This window comes from Nycticebus coucang, chromosome 5, assembly GCF_027406575.1.
Source record: "Nycticebus coucang isolate mNycCou1 chromosome 5, mNycCou1.pri, whole genome shotgun sequence".
Taxonomy (NCBI): Eukaryota; Metazoa; Chordata; class Mammalia; order Primates; family Lorisidae; genus Nycticebus; species Nycticebus coucang.
In genome coordinates this window covers 134,414,154-134,431,402 of record NC_069784.1, presented here as the reverse complement: position 1 = coordinate 134,431,402, position 17,249 = coordinate 134,414,154, and the positions used below count along the sequence as shown (strand labels likewise).

Genomic DNA, 17,249 nt, shown 5'->3' with positions numbered 1-17,249 from the left:
GTGTAACTTACCAGCTTGTCCCCATCTCCCCACTAAGCCTTAGGGTTTAAACCACAGGACATGCCTCAAGGGTCCAGTGCCTGCTTTAGAGAGAAGAGGAGCCCAGGGAGGGTTGCCCTCTGTGCAGGAGCCAGGGTGGGGGGACATTCTCATCAGCCTCTGTGTCTGGTGGCTGTGGGGAGGGAGGGGCAGGGGCAAGGCCCTGGCTGTGGCTGTTTCCCCCGTTGCACATCCACCCACCCCCACCCAACAGGAACGACTCCACTGCACATCAGTGACTAGGAGGTTGTCCGTGGGTTGTCCTGGGAAACCTAGCAAAGCCTCTAGAAAATGTGCTCTGAGTTTCCAGGAGGGGATTGACAAGTGCCTCTCAGCACAGTGCCCACCCATCTGTAAACAGAGAACTGCCTGTCTTTTGCGGTCAGGATCAGGCCTCCCCAGGAACAACCTGGGAAGGTCCTGCTCCATAAGCCCTTCCGTGAGCCCAGCTCCCTCCCACATCTCAGGCCATCACTCGGGCAGCAAGGAACACTGAGGGAGGAGGGAGAAGCGGTGACAGTCAAAAAGAGACAACACTGGGGTCATCTGGGGACCACAGGCTGTCCTGGGCCGAGACACTGCCAGCCTGCATGTCTGAGTAGCCTTTCACTCCTTGAACCCCAAATCCAATGGATCCTCTTTCTCCCCCCCTCCCATTCCCTTCCATCTGTCCCATTTATGGCTGGTTGTCCGAACAGCTAAGCCCAGGGGACCTGAGGGTGGACAGGCCCACTTCCTGATAGTGTTTGCTGGTGGTGGATAAACCTACAAGGGTCATGTGGATATTATAAAGTCAAAACCAGAGCCCGGGGAAGGTGCAACGATAGAGCAGAGGACAGAAGCGACGGGGTTCTAAGCGCACGCTAGCTGCTTCCTCCGCTTCTTCCGGGCATTGGCTTTGTTCACTGGTACATTTTAATAGCTGTCTTTTTGATCCTTTTCTTGATTCTGAGTCTAGTTCTGGGGAGAACCCTGAGGAATCTCTTCAGGGAAAGCAGGGGACAAACTGGGAAGACAGTGGTTCTTCCCGTGGGACCAGGTAGGAAGAGATGCCGGTCTGAGGCGGCAGCTGCGGCTGGAATCAGAAGCCAACAGAGGAAACATGGCGATTCCAGTCGGCCTGGCCAGAGAGATGGGAGAGAGACAGACCAGAGGGAAGAACGGACAGAACGCAGCAGGGTCCTCCCTGGTCTCACATCCTCCCTCCCACTCCACCATTTGAAGGATCTTTTTTTTTTTTTTTTTTTTGAGACAGAGTGCCGGGTAGAGTGCTACAGCGTTATCACAGCTCACAGCAACCTCAGTCTTTTGGGCTCAAGCAATCCTCTTGCTCAGCCTCCCGAGTATCTGGGTCGACAGGCTTCCAACACAATGTCTGACTCGTTTTTCTATTTTTAGCTGAGACAAGGTCTCGCTCTTGCTCAGGGTGGTCTTGAACTGCTGAGCTGAAGGGATCTGCCAACCTCAGCCTTCCAGGGTGCCAGGGTTACAGGTGTGAGCCACCACACCCGGCCAATTTAAAGGATCCTTAGAAAACTAAACTCATGGCAAGATGCAGAGCAAATGACACCCATGAACTCCATCTTCCTTTTCTGACAACAGGTATACAGGAGAAACGGGTGATTACCTAAGAATGGCGCAACTGCCAGTGACCGTGAGTCCTCTGGAATCCACACTCGGTGACAAAAATGAATCCCTGAATCAAACAACCCAGCCCCCATTAGAATCAAAAGAACAATACAGCTTCACCTACATTTTCCTGTTCATCTGTGCACTGGGAGTGACTGGGAATGGAATTCTGATGTCGTTTCTCATCTTCTACATCAAGAGAACGGCCTTCACTGTCTACCTTCTACACCTCTGCCTCGCCGACTTCGTGGTCGTCCTCTGCCAGTTCCTCTTCCAGGTGTTTATCATCTTTAATGACTACTTCTACAATGACGTCCTCCTGAAATGCATCATCTTCCTCATATTTTTTGGCTACAACACAGGTCTGCACCTCCTCACCACCATCAGCGTGGAGCGGTACCTCTCCGTGATGTATCCAATCTGGTACCGGTGTCAACGCCCAAAGCACCAATCTGTTGTGGTCTGCACCCTGCTGTGGGCGCTTTCTGTTCTTGTGTCTGGGTTAGAAAACATCTTCTGTATTCTGGAAAATGAGTACGAATTCCAAGATTGCCAATACGTGTACATATTTTCATGTGTCTTGACTCTTGTCTTTGTTCCTCTCATGGTCCTGTCTAATTCTATCCTCTTCATCCGAGTGTGCCAGAACCGGAAGCCACAGCAACCAGTCAAGCTCTACGCCATCATCACAACCACTGTGGTCTTGTTCCTTGTCTTTGCCCTGCCCTTGAAGGTCCTGCTCATCTTGACCTATTATAACACCTACAACTTCTCTGAATGGTACTTGTTTCCTTATCTGAACATGTTGTCCACTATCAGCTGCAGCGCCAATCCAATCGTCTATTTTGTGGCAGTCAGTCTTAGGAGAAAGAAAAAAAGAAAGTCCCTAAAAGAAGCACTGAAAAAGGTCTTTGAAGAAAAACCAGTGCCGGGCTCCGCTGAGACCACTGCACAACCCTCTCCAATCTCAATGCCCTTCAGCTAGGATGTCCTTAAGAGAAGTGTATCTCTCAGTGCTGGAGAAGTTTAGACTTTATCTTGTCCCGTGTCTACCTGGTCCACATGTCCGCTTTGCCATTGCTGACTCTGTGAGCGCTAACATACCCGAACACTTGCTGTGCCCCGACGGTGTATGCTCCACACATGCAGTCTTCTTAATGATCTTATCAGCCACTATTGTTATTCACAGTGGCAGGTGAAAGCACTGAGCTCAGAGTGGTTTAGTAAGGTTACAGGCAGGTGTCTCCTTTTTAAATCTTGTGCTCCCTATTACACAGGGGAAAACAAAGTTTTTTTCTAGAAAGGAATAGGAATTGTTGTTGGAGACACAGAGTATATGTTAACACTTACAGAACACTATAGCACTATCCTACAGAGGTGTCTCATCGTTTATACATTAGAGCTTCTCCTGGGATGGGTTGGGGGATAGATGAGAAATCCTAGGCATCCTATAGAAATGTCATCCTATAAGAATGAGAGGAGCTTCAAAAAGAATCACTGTAGCTTAGCTTGGGCATGAAAAATTTCACCTTTTTTCTCTTCTTTCCTTCCTTCCTTCCTGTCCTCCCTTCTTCCTCCCTCCCTCCCTCTTTTCCTTTCTTTCTCTCATCCTTCACTTTTTCTTTTTTTAAGAGACAGAGTCTTACTTTTTTGCCCTCAGTAGAGTGCCGTGGCATCACAGCTCACAGCAACCTCCAGCTCTTGGGCTTAGGCCATCCTCTTGCCTCAGCCTCCCGAGTAGCTGCCTTCCTTCATTTTTTTCTTACTTTTCTTTCTTTTTGCTTATATGGAGTATATATCCATGTATATCCGTGTATATATCCATGCAAGACATATATATCAATACAAGACATAAAAAACACTTTCTTTGAAAAATGTCTAAAATAAAATTATATATTTCTCTTAGAAATTTTTGGTAAATGGCTATTATACAATATCTTCAACTCACCATCCATCGTTCCTGAATTCATGGCTAAGTAGCTGATTTTTAATGCTGCCAATTCTTTTGGAATGAGGTGCTTTCTTTTTTTATTACAAAGAAAACATTTTTCTGTAGTCCCAAGGCAATTCTGATGGACTACACTATTTTAAGCTAACTGAATCCAAAGCACTTTCCAGGTTTATTTATAGATTTCACCAATCTACCCATTTTCTTACTGGGATAATCTTGTGTTCCAAACTGATGGTTACATAATAATTTCTTATTAAATTAAATTCCACTTAACCAGGAATTTCACTAAATGTTCTATGATTTGGTAGTGTTTGGACAGTTCTAACAAGTAAGTGTGCATTATAAAATGGAAATTAGAAAATACATATATATGGCCCTTTGCCCATAGCTCAGTGAGTAGGGCGCCAGTCACATACACCGAGGTTGGCGGGTTCCAGTCTGGCCCAGGCCTGCTAAACAACAGTGACAACTGCAACCAAAAAAAAAATAGCTGGGCATTGTGGTGGGCGCCTGTAGTCCCAACTACTTGGGTGGCTGAGGCAAAAGAATCGCTTAAGCCCAAGAGTTTGAGGTTGCTGTGAGCTGTGACACCACAGTACTCTACTGAAGGCAACATAGTGAGACTCTGTCTCAAAAAAAAAAGCTATATATATATATATTTATATAGTATATTTTTAAGACAGAGTCTCAAGCATCACCCTGGGTAGAGTGTCACAGCTCATAGCCATTTTTTTGGTTGCAGTTGTCATTGTTGTTTTAGCTGGCCCAGGCCAGGTTTGAAACCGCCAGGGGCCACAGGACTCAACAGCCTCAAGCTGTTGCCCTGGGTAGGCCACCACCCTACCCACTGTGCTACAGGCACTACCATATTTTGAGACAGAGTCTTACTCAGTCACCCTGGGTAGAATGCCGTGGCATCATAGCTCACAGCAACCTCAAACTTTTGGGGCTTAAGTGATCCTTTTGCCTCAGCCTTCTGAGTAGCTGGGAGTACCCTCCACAATGCCCAGCTACTTTTAGAGACAAGGTCTCACTTTTGCTCAGGCTGGTCTCAAACTCCTGAGCTCAAGCAATCCACCTGCCTCAGCCTCCCAGAGTGTTAGAATTATAGGCGTGAGCCACCACACTCAACCTAAAAAATGTATTTTTTTATTCGAACAAGTATAATTCTCAAGTTATCACAAAATTTCCCACAAAAATCTATAATCAGCAAAATATTTTACTTTATTTTTCATGTAATATTTTCATATAATTCCATGGTCTTGCTAATTTATATATATATAATTTATAAATAACCTTTCTTTAGTCCTTCAAAACAATGATATAAACCATCAGTCTATACAACCTACCATAGAGTAAAACACCGAGGCCAAAATTCCCAACGGTTTTCATAGCAGCTGGGCACACTTTGGCGACCCCAACAAGATCCCTCTTGGCACCAGCCAAGTTGTTCATCTTCTGGAGCCTTTAGCCCAGCAGGGGGGCAGGCAAGGGCATGGGGCCCTGAAACCCAGCATGTCTCAGGCAAACACTGAGGGAGAAATTCAGGCAGGGAGGAAGGAAAATGTGCTCCTCAGCCGCCTGAAACACCACAGTGCCAGGAAAGCACTGAGCTGTCAGAGGCACACGCCCCACTCAGCCCAGCAGCTCCGAGAGGCTCAGCTCTGCTTCCAGTCCTACAGCAGCGATTTCAAGTGGGAAGGAACGCCTTACCGCCCCTAAAGTTAAAATCGTAAAGCAAAAAAGAAGGGCTCACACGAGTGGTGTCCATCCTGACCTGAGTCTCGCGCTCCCTGCTGCTCCTTTGCAGAGCCATGGTTTCGGCACCTCCATGGCACCCTGAGTTCAGACTGCTCAGAACTGACATCCATACTCCCCTCCAGATCACGCTGTGCAGCAGGGAACGGTTATGCCCCAACTCCATCTTGCTAAGGGCTTGCAACACTCCCCCTTTGAGACAGGAAGCTCAGCTGAAAGAGGGCAGTAATAATGGTAAAATCCCAGCTTCTCCTCGCAAGGACTCCCCTTACCAGGTGTTGGTTCTTGTCAAATACGGCTTCTATTAAGGATTCCCCTCCCCTAACCAAAAGCCCCTTAGAAAAGGTTTCCACCCCTGCCTCTAGGGTCGAGAGACTTTGAGGCGTGAGCCTGCTCTCCGCTATCAGGTCTAACATCTGCACCTGGAGGGTTTTGTACAGAAGACAGCCCTTTTGCAACCCTGAGCACTGTGGGGTGTTTTTTCCTTGGTAATTTAGGCTCCTGCTGAAAGGGCTGGCTTCACAGACTTGTGGGCCCTGAGGCCCCCACCCCAGACTCAGGGTCCCTGCCCGGCCTTTCGGAGCCGCTAAGCAGCACCCCGGTGATGACGTGCACCAGCTCCAGGATCACAGCCCTTGTGCAGCGGGCCCACTGGCCAGGCCAATGGAAGGGAAGCACCGCTTCAGGTGGTGCGCAAGCTCACTCCAGCCAGCTACAGGGCTCCAGGCATCTTTGCGGCTGTAAATCATCTCACCATTCTTAAATATCTTCAAGTTGTTCTATGTCTCCTACAGCAAACTCTTCAAGGCAAAGTGCATACTGAGGGGACAGTATTTACTTACCTGCTTCCACCTTCCAGTTGCTACCTTGAGGTGCTGGCGCGTGCAGTGACGACACACCTTATGCTTTATCTCAGGTGTCACATCACTCAAAAAAGGAATAAACCCACATTTTGGCTGTGGTTTGGGGGCCCGTGGAAGGAATCAGAGCATCAGGATGCAAGTGACAGCTCTGGAAAGAGGGAGGCAAGTAGGGTCTCTAGGAGCCGAGGGTGTCTGGAACTGAGAAGGGGCCACAGGACTCAAAGAACGCGCTTCTTAATCTCGACACAAGAACAGGCCCGTGCTCTGCAGAGCGGTAGGTCTGAAGTCTGGTGAAACTGGGAAGGCACAGAGCATGCTCACTGAGGGCATCCAGCTCCTTGTCACAGCGGGACTCTGGTCTTTCGGACTGTATCTTCAGACAAACTCTAAAGGCAGCTGAACAACTTCCCCACAATGAACATAGTTCCCCCACAAATTCCTTCACGACATTTTTGCCAAAATCCACTATGTTCTGCAGGTGCGGAAATATCTCTTCCGAGGTCTTCTTCCTATTTGGAGGAAACTTCAGAAAATGCAGCACAACACCAGCACCACCAGACTTCACGTACAGAGTCCTGTGGCATCCAAAGGAAAGCAAGGTCTCTTGATTTTCCAGGGAACTAATAAGCTACACATAGACTTTGGTGGTTAAGCAGTCCCCAGCAGGGTGATGCCAGGACAATACTCACAAGCTTTTTCTCATAGCAGGAATCTCCCACTGCAGCCTCAGAGGAAGGAGTTCTGTGCGTGGGCCACCACCCAGCTCTTACTGCCTTCACCATGGTACCCCCATTCACTCTTGTCCATCTTCCCCTCTTCCAGGCCACAGTGTGGGGAGAGGAACTGGGGGGGTGCCCACCTCGGTGGGTACTAACTGCGGCTGTCCGGGGAGGAGCACTTGTCAGCAGCAGCCCCCGCTGGATCCGGCTGCCGAGACTCATATTTTTAATAAATATGACAATGAGTTTACAGCCCTTAATATGGAATGCTCTATTAAATCAATTGGAAAACCATTGAGATGAGTAGATAAATGCTTAAGACATGGTAGGTGATATATAAACCTACGTGTGCCATACATGTAATCATACACGTAAACAAACAAACACAAGTGGTCCATAAACATAAAAAAGTTTGAACCCGGTAGTAATAAAAAATGCAAATCAAAGCAAAAGAATGTCATTTTAACCTATACAAATGGCAAAGACTAAAAGAAATAAAATGGTGACGTTGATATATAGCTAGCCAGAGAGTAGTGAGAAGGACATTCACAAAAAGTCCTGATAGGAGAACAAACCAGGACCTTTCTGAAGAACAATTTGGCCTAGGCCTGGCTCCTCTATGTGGAAAAGGGAACCTTAACCTGCCTTTTGCCTGGCTGATAGACCAAAGAGGGTGTCTTCAAAACAACACAGAATTCTTCCTTTCAGACTCCCAACTGTGAATATAACCTTGTACCCTCTGGATCCCATCTTCATCAATCATGCAATTGTGAGCAACAGTAATTATAAATCACTGCCAGAAGAACAAGACTCATCTATCTATGTCTCAAGATGCTCCAGATTCCATTCTGGAGTGAAATCAGGCCACTTCCACGTTGATCATTCGGGAAGCATTGTTTCATCCTCTTGCCAGTTGCCTTTACAAAGTTGCCGTGTGATGGTATATACTATTGGCTTGCCCTGAGAAATACTGTAAGAAATTGCCATAATAACCTTTCTGCTGCATTTGTTAATGATATGTAGTTGAGGATGTCATCCTCTGTATCACACAGTGTCCTCTTTAAGAGATTTCCTAAATAACTGTGAGCCTATCAGTATGACTGTTATGGCTATTTTTCCCTTTTTGCTTTGGCTGCCAGGAAGCTCAGAAACAAATTTATGACTTTCCTTAAGCCACTGAACATACCATATAGTTTGGCTTTTTTAGAGTCCACACATAAGTAAGATAGGGTCGTCTTTGTCTTTCTGTAACTCTGGTCTTCCGTCATCTCTCAATGTACTCCGAATCGATTGACAGTCAGTACCAGGCATTTATTTACTGATTATTTACTGCTCGTTGTGTGTGTTAGCACGGCCTCCCTGGCAGACTGTACGCTATCTGGGGACAAGAATCAACATCTATCTAGACACCTCCGTCTCTACCCATCTGTCTACTGAATGAATGCCAGCGTGACGCTGACTGCATCTATCGTGTGTCTACCACTGTGCTAGTAGGAACACTGCAAACTATCTGGCTCAAAATTACTAATACGTGTGTTAGATTATATTAATAAATTAATATTTTCTGGAACCACTGTTGTTATGCTAACGACAATTAAGCTCTCAGCACTCCCGTGCTTGCATGTAACGATCCAATACTGATGGTTTGCACCGTATTCCCTGGAGTCTCTGGCATTACTGCTTGTCTTACACAGTAGATGAAGAGGGCAAAGACGTTCAACTTTCTCGCGCTCCATGAGTGAGTCTGGTGGCAGAATCCAGAGGTGAGCGGATCTCCCACTAGCCTTGTTTCTGGTGCCCAGAAAGCAGAGGCAGCGCACAAACCTGGGTCATTGCTGGGCCAGCTGCCCTGCATGCACTGCAATTAGCGCTGCCCTCTACGAAAACGGCCAACAATGGGAAAACTGTTCTCACTTCCAAAACCTTTGGAAATCATAGCCACTTTGGAGCTCCCGTACAGAGGGGTGTTTAAAGCACAGCAGAGCCTGTAATCCCAGCACTCTAGGAGGCCAAGGCAGGTGGTTCGAGACCAGACTGAGCTAGAACCAGACCCCATTTCTAAAAATAGGCAGGCTTTGTGGCGGCGCCTGTAGCTCCAGAGGCTGAGGCAAGAGGATCGCTTAAGCCCAAGAGTTGCTATGAGCTGTGATGACATGGCACTCTACCAAGGATGACACAGTGAGACTCTGTCTTCAAAAAATATATATATAGGATTTTCTATGAAGTGGCTATTTGGGGGGTAGAGTTACCATATAGATTTAACAAAAATATTAGATATACCTTACACAAAGTTGTCAACCTATTAGATTTTTTTTTTTTTTTTTGCAGTTTCTGGCCGGGGCTGGGTTTAAACCCCCCACCTCCAGCATATGGGGCCGGCGCCCTACTCCCTTGAGCCACAAGAGCCACCCAACCTATTAGATTTTTTAATAGCCATTAAAACTGTTTCTCAGAAGTGCAAACATCAGAGTTCCTGATTCCAAACCAGACCTACCTGACGATTCAATATCCAGGGTCACCAGTGCCTAAGGACCCTTTTCTGTGTGTCCAGAGTGTTCTGGGGCCTTGATGCAAACAGATCATGAAGCTGCCTTTCCAAAACTGAACGGTAAGAGTGGCTCTTTGCTGTCCAACTACTGAAGAGAAGTAACCAGGGCTCACCTGCCGGCACATCATCAGAGGAGACGGCAGGTTGGAGGAAGCCATTACTGCATCTCTCAGTGATGTCCATTGATATGTGTGTATTTTCCTTGCCTCTATTCCACAAAGAATGCAAAGTGGCTAACACAAAGAAATTCAAGGAAAATGTGGACATAGATAAAAGTGAAAATCAGAAAATACAGGTAGGATGAGGGGGGAAAAAAGCCAAAGGGAAAACAGAGATGCAAATACCCAGACCACAGAACCATCAGGACACGATGGCTCTGTCCAAACGGAATTTCTACACTAGGTCTTCCCCAGGACATATTCAAAAGGTAATATGTTTTTAATTGGAGAGACTGGGGGAAGGAGGCAGGGGGCCAGGGTGAGCTTACCCCACACGAATGCGGCTGGGCGGAGAACATTGTACATTTCACATTCCTCCACTACAGCAGGACCTGGCTCCAGGGCAATTCTCCACCTTAGATGGGCATCTAGGCCCACGCTGGCTGAGGTCAGTCACTTCTTCTTTGCAGTGAGCAAAGACTTCAAAAGCAGCTCTGCAGCAGGCGCACTTCTGGAGTCATCAGATGAGGTTTCTTATGACTCTTGTTTGAAACATCTTTATCGAGATATAATTTATGTACCATGAAATTTGCCCATTTAAAGCATGTAGTTCATTTAGTGTGCTTGCAGAATTGTGTAACCATTACCACAATGGAATTTGAGGACACTTCCATCAACCTCAGAAAAAAAAAAAACCTACAGCCATTAGCAGTCACTCCTCACGCCCTGGCAACTGTGCAGCTGCTTCCCGTCTCTGTGAATTCGCCCACGCTGGACATTTCATGTAAACGGAAGCGTACAGCATGTGGTCGTCTGTGACTGCGTTTTTCACTTACCATGCTTTCGGTCCGTGTTGTAGCGTGTGTCAGGACTTCCTTTTTATTGCCAAATAATACTCAATGCTCCCAATAATACTCAGTAATGTGGATGTAGCTTATGCCTCTTTTAAGGTAAGCAGAGTGTGTAATTCTACGGCAGTGGACAAGTTTTCTGGTAGGTAATCTGGGTCTGTGGAACTGACAGACTAAGGGATGAGAGGCATGGCAGGGTCTTCAAGTTCTGTTTGTAAGTTCCGTCCATGTGGGCACTTGTTCAAAGTCGAGCAGAGACCAAAAAGGCATGGACTTACAAGACAGACTCAGTGGCTAAAGGCTGACTCACAGGCTTCCTTAATGAATGAAGGACCCTAAGCAAGACTCATACTCTGAAAGACAACTATTCCAGCTATGGGTGGAGTAAGCTGTGGGAGCACTTTCAGGTCAAGACAGACTTTTACTTTAAAATGATTCTGGGGTTCTCTTTGCACATGGTTCATAAATTAAAAAAAAATGCTTCTGGGTTTCCACATCTCATGAACAAAAATTAAAGTTGCACAGCACAGACCCTGTCTCTGACAATTTTGACCTTAAAGACTCTCAGACCAGGAGTTAACCACCACCTACCTCTCTCATAGAATGATTTTGATACACCCATAACAAGCTAGAATTTGAGAATACAACTTCCAAATCAACCCACTAATGTGAATAGGTTGCAAAATCAACTTCGTAGTAAATACATTTGTTCACTTGCTGTATGTGCTTGATGGGTATAGACTAAGAAAATTTGGGTAAATTACCTGTCAAAATAAAATCATTTTAGTTTTAACAGGAGATTTTAAAATCATTCTTCTGATAGGATTTAGGTTGTAGGGTCAACTATCTACTAATTGTACTCCAACTTTATAACAATAATATGGGGGGGGGTATTTATCTTTCTGGTTTGTGTGACCCTTTATTTTCTATACCAGCATCCAAAAACCTTTCTTCTCCCTAGTATAGGAAGTAAAGAGGACACACAGTCCCTATCTCCACTCCTTAGCCACCACAATATGAGCCTGATGTGCATCCTATCAGATGCTCTGAGACAGGAGCATTCAGTAAACAAATATTCACTGAGCACTTGTGTGTGCCAGGCAGTGCTCTGGACAGCCGGGACACGGAGATGAATAAGACAGTCTCTACCCTCATGGAGCTGACATTCTGGCGAAGAGAAAATCATCAACAATTTTAAATGTAAGGTACTAAAAAGTGATTGATAGAAATAAAAATAAAGCAGAGTAGAGGGATTAAGACGGATGGAGCTCTGAGTTGGTCAGGGATGGCCTGTTGTAGAAGTGACATTCAAACAAAGGCCAGAGTGCAGGGTGGAACCGTGTGACTTTGAACCTGGAGGGAGTAAAGCAAAATTATTTATACATTATTCACTGCAGCTACAGTAGAGCCAACAGGATGCCAAGGAGCTCCTGCTGGCTCAGGACGGGACAATGTGGGCGTGGATGATGACTATGAGGGTGACGATGGTGGCAACTCAATGCAATTAAACACGTCTGTTCAATTAGGGATCAGTCAGAAAAACTGACTTATGGAAAGCAAAATGGGAATCCAGGGACCCTGTTTAGATAAGAGTACACTTAGAGCTTTTTTGTGGGCTTTCTTTAGATAGAATATCAACTTTATAAAAGAGAGCATTTTCTTCTTAACTGTTGTCATAGAAAATCCAACTATAAGTCATCCCTACCCAGGGGTTAGGCTGATGATATAAGGTAATTGTGAAGAATAAAATAATTTAAGAATGTCTTGAATTCTTGTAAGGGCTTTCTGTGGTCCAGGGGTCCTTTGACTTTTCATATTGAACACATGATAATAATAATAACAGCCACTATTGGTTGAGGGCTTCTGTGCATAGCGTGGTGCTCTGCGGAGACAATCTCTCTCCATCTTCACAGTGTTCCTGCTCCCCCGCTCACTCACCCCATTCAACAAATAGTCTGAACACCGGCACTGGGCCAGGCCTTGGGCCGGCACTTGGAATTTGATGAACAACAAATTGCCGCGGCTGCTACTCCCATGGAGCTTGTAGCAGAAGGACAGGCACCTGGGAGACAAAACACGCAAAGTGCCACACCAGTGAGTTCCAGCTGTGATTCATGCTGCAAAGGAAAAGCATGAAGCGCTGTCACAGAGTAGAGCGCAGGATCTAGACTGGGCAGAGGACAGGCCTTCCTGGGGAAAGGACACCCACACGGAGACTTGGCGTGGAACGGGGCTTTGCATGCACGGACTCCAGAGAAGCATCGCAGGCCGCATGTGAAATCGAGTTTGGAACAGACTGGGAGATGATGGGAAGCAGCATGATAATAACCACCATCTTGTGTGACTGCTCTAAGCATCGTACATACACCATCTCTCTGGGGAGGCTGTGTAGACAACACCCTCCTAGAGGCTTTTCCACAGCCCTCCCCTCCTGTCCCAGGCAGCAGACCAGAGACGCTGGGCCTTCCAGCCCGCCTTCCCAGCAGCCCAGCTTCGTGAACGCTTATCTCTTTGGGGATGGAAAATTGCTCCTTTATCATTGTGCTACCCTCATAAACTCTGTGTAGAATCCAAGAGGCTCTGCTATCATGCTAAGTTTCTGGAACTGTGAAAAAGATAAACAAAGTAAAACCTCTCTCAAGAGCCAGCCTTTGCAAATCAAAAGCACTTTGGCTTTCATACAGTTGCCTCTGCCCCATCTTTCCAAGATTCTAAATAAATTAAGCTCAGAAGCCAAGAATTTGACTTTTGGGTCAAGGCTGCAGCCTACGGTCTCCTGGGACACATAATAACTTTGCTTTTGATGAGTGGAGAGCTGTGGTGGGAGGGGACGGGAACCCTGGTTCAAATTTCTGCTACATTTTACCTATTTCCTTATTATTACCAGTTTACAAATGAAGAAACAGAAAAGTTTTTATTTTCTCCTGCCAATTGGCTACTGAAAAATCAATATCAATTTGATTTCTTTAGAATGATTTTATTCCAGCTCTTGGTATGATAGACGGTTGGGCATTGAAGAAAGTTAGTGGCCAAGTGCAACAAAAGGGAGAGACTAGACCAGCCAGGGTCCTGTTAGGTGTGAATTCACGTATTGGAATGATGCAGAGCACTCACTGACCCCTTCCCTCCTCCGCTTATTCTCCCCTACACAGCCTGGGCTGCCAGACTGGGGGGCAGCCATTCCTTCAGAAATGGTCTATGTGGCTGAACTGGAGAAACGAAGACACCAATTATTGGCCTTTAAGTGAAAAGTAAAACAAGAAAGATTTGCAAGGCTGGCCCACTGAAAAAAATTATTTTCCCTACACCACCCCCATCCTCACCCTCAAACGAGGCAGGTATTTCATGAATTGAAGACAGAAAAAGCAGTGCAGAATTAGGGAAGCTTGGGCTCAGCACCTGTAGCTCAGTGAGTAGGGTGCCAGCCCCATTCACCAAGGCTGGCAGGTTTGAGCCTGGCCCGGGCCTGCTAGACAATAGTAACAATTCCAACCAAAAAATAGGCAGGCGTTTTGGCGGGAAACTGTAGTCCCAGTAGCTTGGGAGGCTGAGGCAAGAGAATGGCTTAAGTTCAAGAGTTTGAGGTTGCTGTGAGCTGTGATGCCACTGCACTCTACTGAGGGTGACATAGTGAGACTCCGTCTCCAAAAAAAAAAGAAAAAGAAAAATTAGGAAAGTGTGGATTTTCATCGATGGCTGGATCCTGGGGGTTGGGTGTGGAAGGAGCAGGAATGAGGACAGGAACGCCCAGCCCTCCGAATGACTACGAGAACTGGGTCAGAGACGTGAGAAACTCAAGTGGGGGCTGCTGGGTGGGCAACAACAAGACGGCTAGAGGAGAGCTGCAAAGTTACATACAGACTGACTGACGTCCTTAGGACGGTAAACCACAGCCTTAGGGGCTATCGTCTTCACCAGGCGAGAATCTTTCGCGTTGTTACTGCACAACAATTAACCGGCATCTTGTCAATTTTCAAAAAATGAACACTTAAATTTACAGAATTATAAAATGTTTGCCCTCTAATCAGTAAAAATTAATAAGACAAAGTGATATAGGCTTAGAATAAAAAGCCCCCAGGTGAGTTTGTCAGGCCATAACCTGGTAGGAAAGTGGAAGTCACGTGGTCTCTTTTTACCTGACATCCACAGTTTGGATAAGTTTTCTCAACTGATTGCAGTACAGAGGCAACCTGACCTGGGCTTTCTGGAACTCAGGTCATTGGTCTGGCAGCCTCACTAGGGTCCCTCCCACGACATTCACAGGGATGGCTGCAGGGCGTACACTGAGTAAGGTGTGTGTGTGTGGGGGGGGGGTACAAGAGGCCAGCCAGCCCTTCTACCTGCCATAGGAGATGGTGGGGGTCTGGGGGGAGGACAGAGAGAACAGAAGCACCTGGAAGGCTTGTGGGGGGTTCAGTGGGGATAAGGGCACCCTGCAGCCCAGATTGGGTGGCCCTTCCTAGCAGAGTCCAGAGGCATGCACCTACTTCCCAGCCCACATTCAGGTGGCAGTGCACAGGGACCGTCCAGGTAAGCTACAGCCCACAGACCCTGGCTCGGGATCAGGACCAGGACTGATGCCCCCTCACACTGGCGGTCTTTGCATCTACCTCTCAGAGCTTAATATCTGTCTTAGGGCTGTGGGGAAGGTGGAGAGCAAAGCGAACTGGCTGGGCCCGAGTGTGAGAGTTTACCCCGGACTGCAGGGATTATGTTCTGCCCGGCGGAGCAGGAGCTTGCGGCAAGGAGTCAGACTGAGCAGGTGTGGCCAGGGAGTGGCCCGACTGTGTATATCCTTTAATCATCTGAAGCTTTGTGAGGTTCTCAGACTGAACACTAGAGCCAGCGGTTGCCTGGGTACAGGTTTGGTGAGTGACGCTGTGGCAGCTTGGAGTCCGACTGAATGCTGGATGTCTGTAGCTCTAATTATATACAGCGGGACTTTGCAGGTCCCCAGGTAGTGCTGATTAAAAGGTTAGATTAGAGAGTCATACTTCGAATGAGTTTTTTCATTTTAGGACTATTCAAACTCCATTATCTGGTAGGTTGCATTTCTTTCTTTTTTTCTTGAGACATAGTCTCATTATGTTGCCCTTCGTAGAGTGCTGTGCCATCACAGCTCACAGTAACCTCAAACTCTTGGCCTTAAGCGATTCTCTTGCCTTAGCCTCCCAAGTAGCTGGGACTATAGTGCCTGCCACAACGCCTAGCTATTTTTTGTTGCAGTTGTCATTGTTGTTTAGCTGGCCCAGGCCAGGTTCGAACCCGCCACCTCGGTGTATGTGGCTGGTGCCATAACCACTGTGCTATGGGTGCCGAGCCATGGTAGGTTGCATTTCTCTCCCGCCTGATCACCCTGTTTCAGCCCAGTGTTCAGGTGAGCGTTAGGGCTGCAGGTCACAGCCAGAGAAAGCGGGCTCCACCCATGAAGTCTGTGCAACTTTGCTCACCCTGCCTGATAGGTAAGCCTCTTTTCTCGTCCACCCAAGAATCAGCTGAAGGGAAGAGGGCTGGGATTCAGGGCACCTCTGCCGGGAACCAGCGTCCTTCTCCATCGAGCCTGCGAGGTGTCCTGCCATAGGTCTGGGAGCGGCTAACCAGGGAGCAGCCTTCAAAAGCTTTTTAAATCCCTGTCAAACTCCTCAACATTGACCTTGAGAGCAGGGAAATAACTAAAACAGTCTCCAGAATATTTCACTCATACCCCCTTATCACTAAGAACAAGTTGAGCACCAGCCCCGGATGTGCACATTTACTAATGAAGTTTACATGTGTGTTACATGTGCTTACAGGGCACTAGAAAACACACAAACTGGGCACTTAAAAGACAGAAGAGTAAATAATGTTCTCATGTTTCCTTCCTAAACCAATTTTTAGCCTAAGCTTCATCTACTGGTGAGTAAATAGTCACCAGTTTAGGAAGATTTGAAGCAACACTGAAGGGCTTCACTCGTCCCAGCTTACCAGCCAAATGGCTATTAGAAACCAATTCAGGTTGTGATTAAAAGGTGACATTATAGTGACATTACAGTACCCAGGAGTACGCCAATGTTTCCGTACACTGGGAACCTCCCCATAAGGGTGCCGTGGGGGACCTGTGCAGAGCAGGCCCCCAGTGCCAGGCAGACTTATGGGGAGCCAAGCTACCTAGTGTAGCGCCCTCCCTCTCCCAGAAGATCCTGGTCAGGGTCTCCCCTAAACCAGATGATTAGGAACTGGTCACCTGTCCTGGTGCATGGCTGCGGGTGGACTGGCTGGATGTCAGGCCCAGCCACCCATCCTGCCAGGCGCTCTGGGCAGGCCAGGACACACATAGCTGTCCTAAACAGGCCTGGCCTCAGTAACCAAGTGGCCTGGGAAGCTGGTTCTACTTCCAAACCCAAAGTCCATGTTGATGCGACAATGTGACCAAGGGCCATTCCTAGTGGCACCAGCAGAGAGGCAGAGAGTTTTAGTGCAGGATGGTCCCAGAGCTTTGTGTCATTGCTGCCCAGGCTTCTCCCAAGAAAAGGAGGCCTTATAAAGGAGACGTGAGGCCCACGATAGTGGAGAAAGGCCGTGCTCACTCACAGGCGCTGAGATAGAACAGTTTAGACATAATCCAATGGCAACCCACGCTTCGGGGTGGGCCTAAAACCTGTCTTTCTCAGCCCCTTTCTCTCAACTCAGGGTGAATGTGGATTCCTCAGTCTAGAGCCTGTGCACGCCCCACCATGCAGCACAGACTTCCAAG

At 47.2% G+C, this 17,249-nt stretch overlaps 1 protein-coding gene across 1 annotated transcript in view; it reads right to left on the bottom strand.

Annotated features, from left to right (window-relative positions):
• LOC128586054 (proto-oncogene Mas) overlaps positions 1–5,497 on the bottom strand; it is a 45,616-nt gene extending 40,119 nt beyond the window's left edge. The window contains exon 1 of the mRNA XM_053591582.1: positions 5,397–5,497. The gene's annotated coding sequence lies outside the window, so the exon portion shown is untranslated. The remainder of the gene's footprint in view (positions 1–5,396) is intronic.
• Between the last annotated feature and the right edge of the window lie 11,752 nt (positions 5,498–17,249).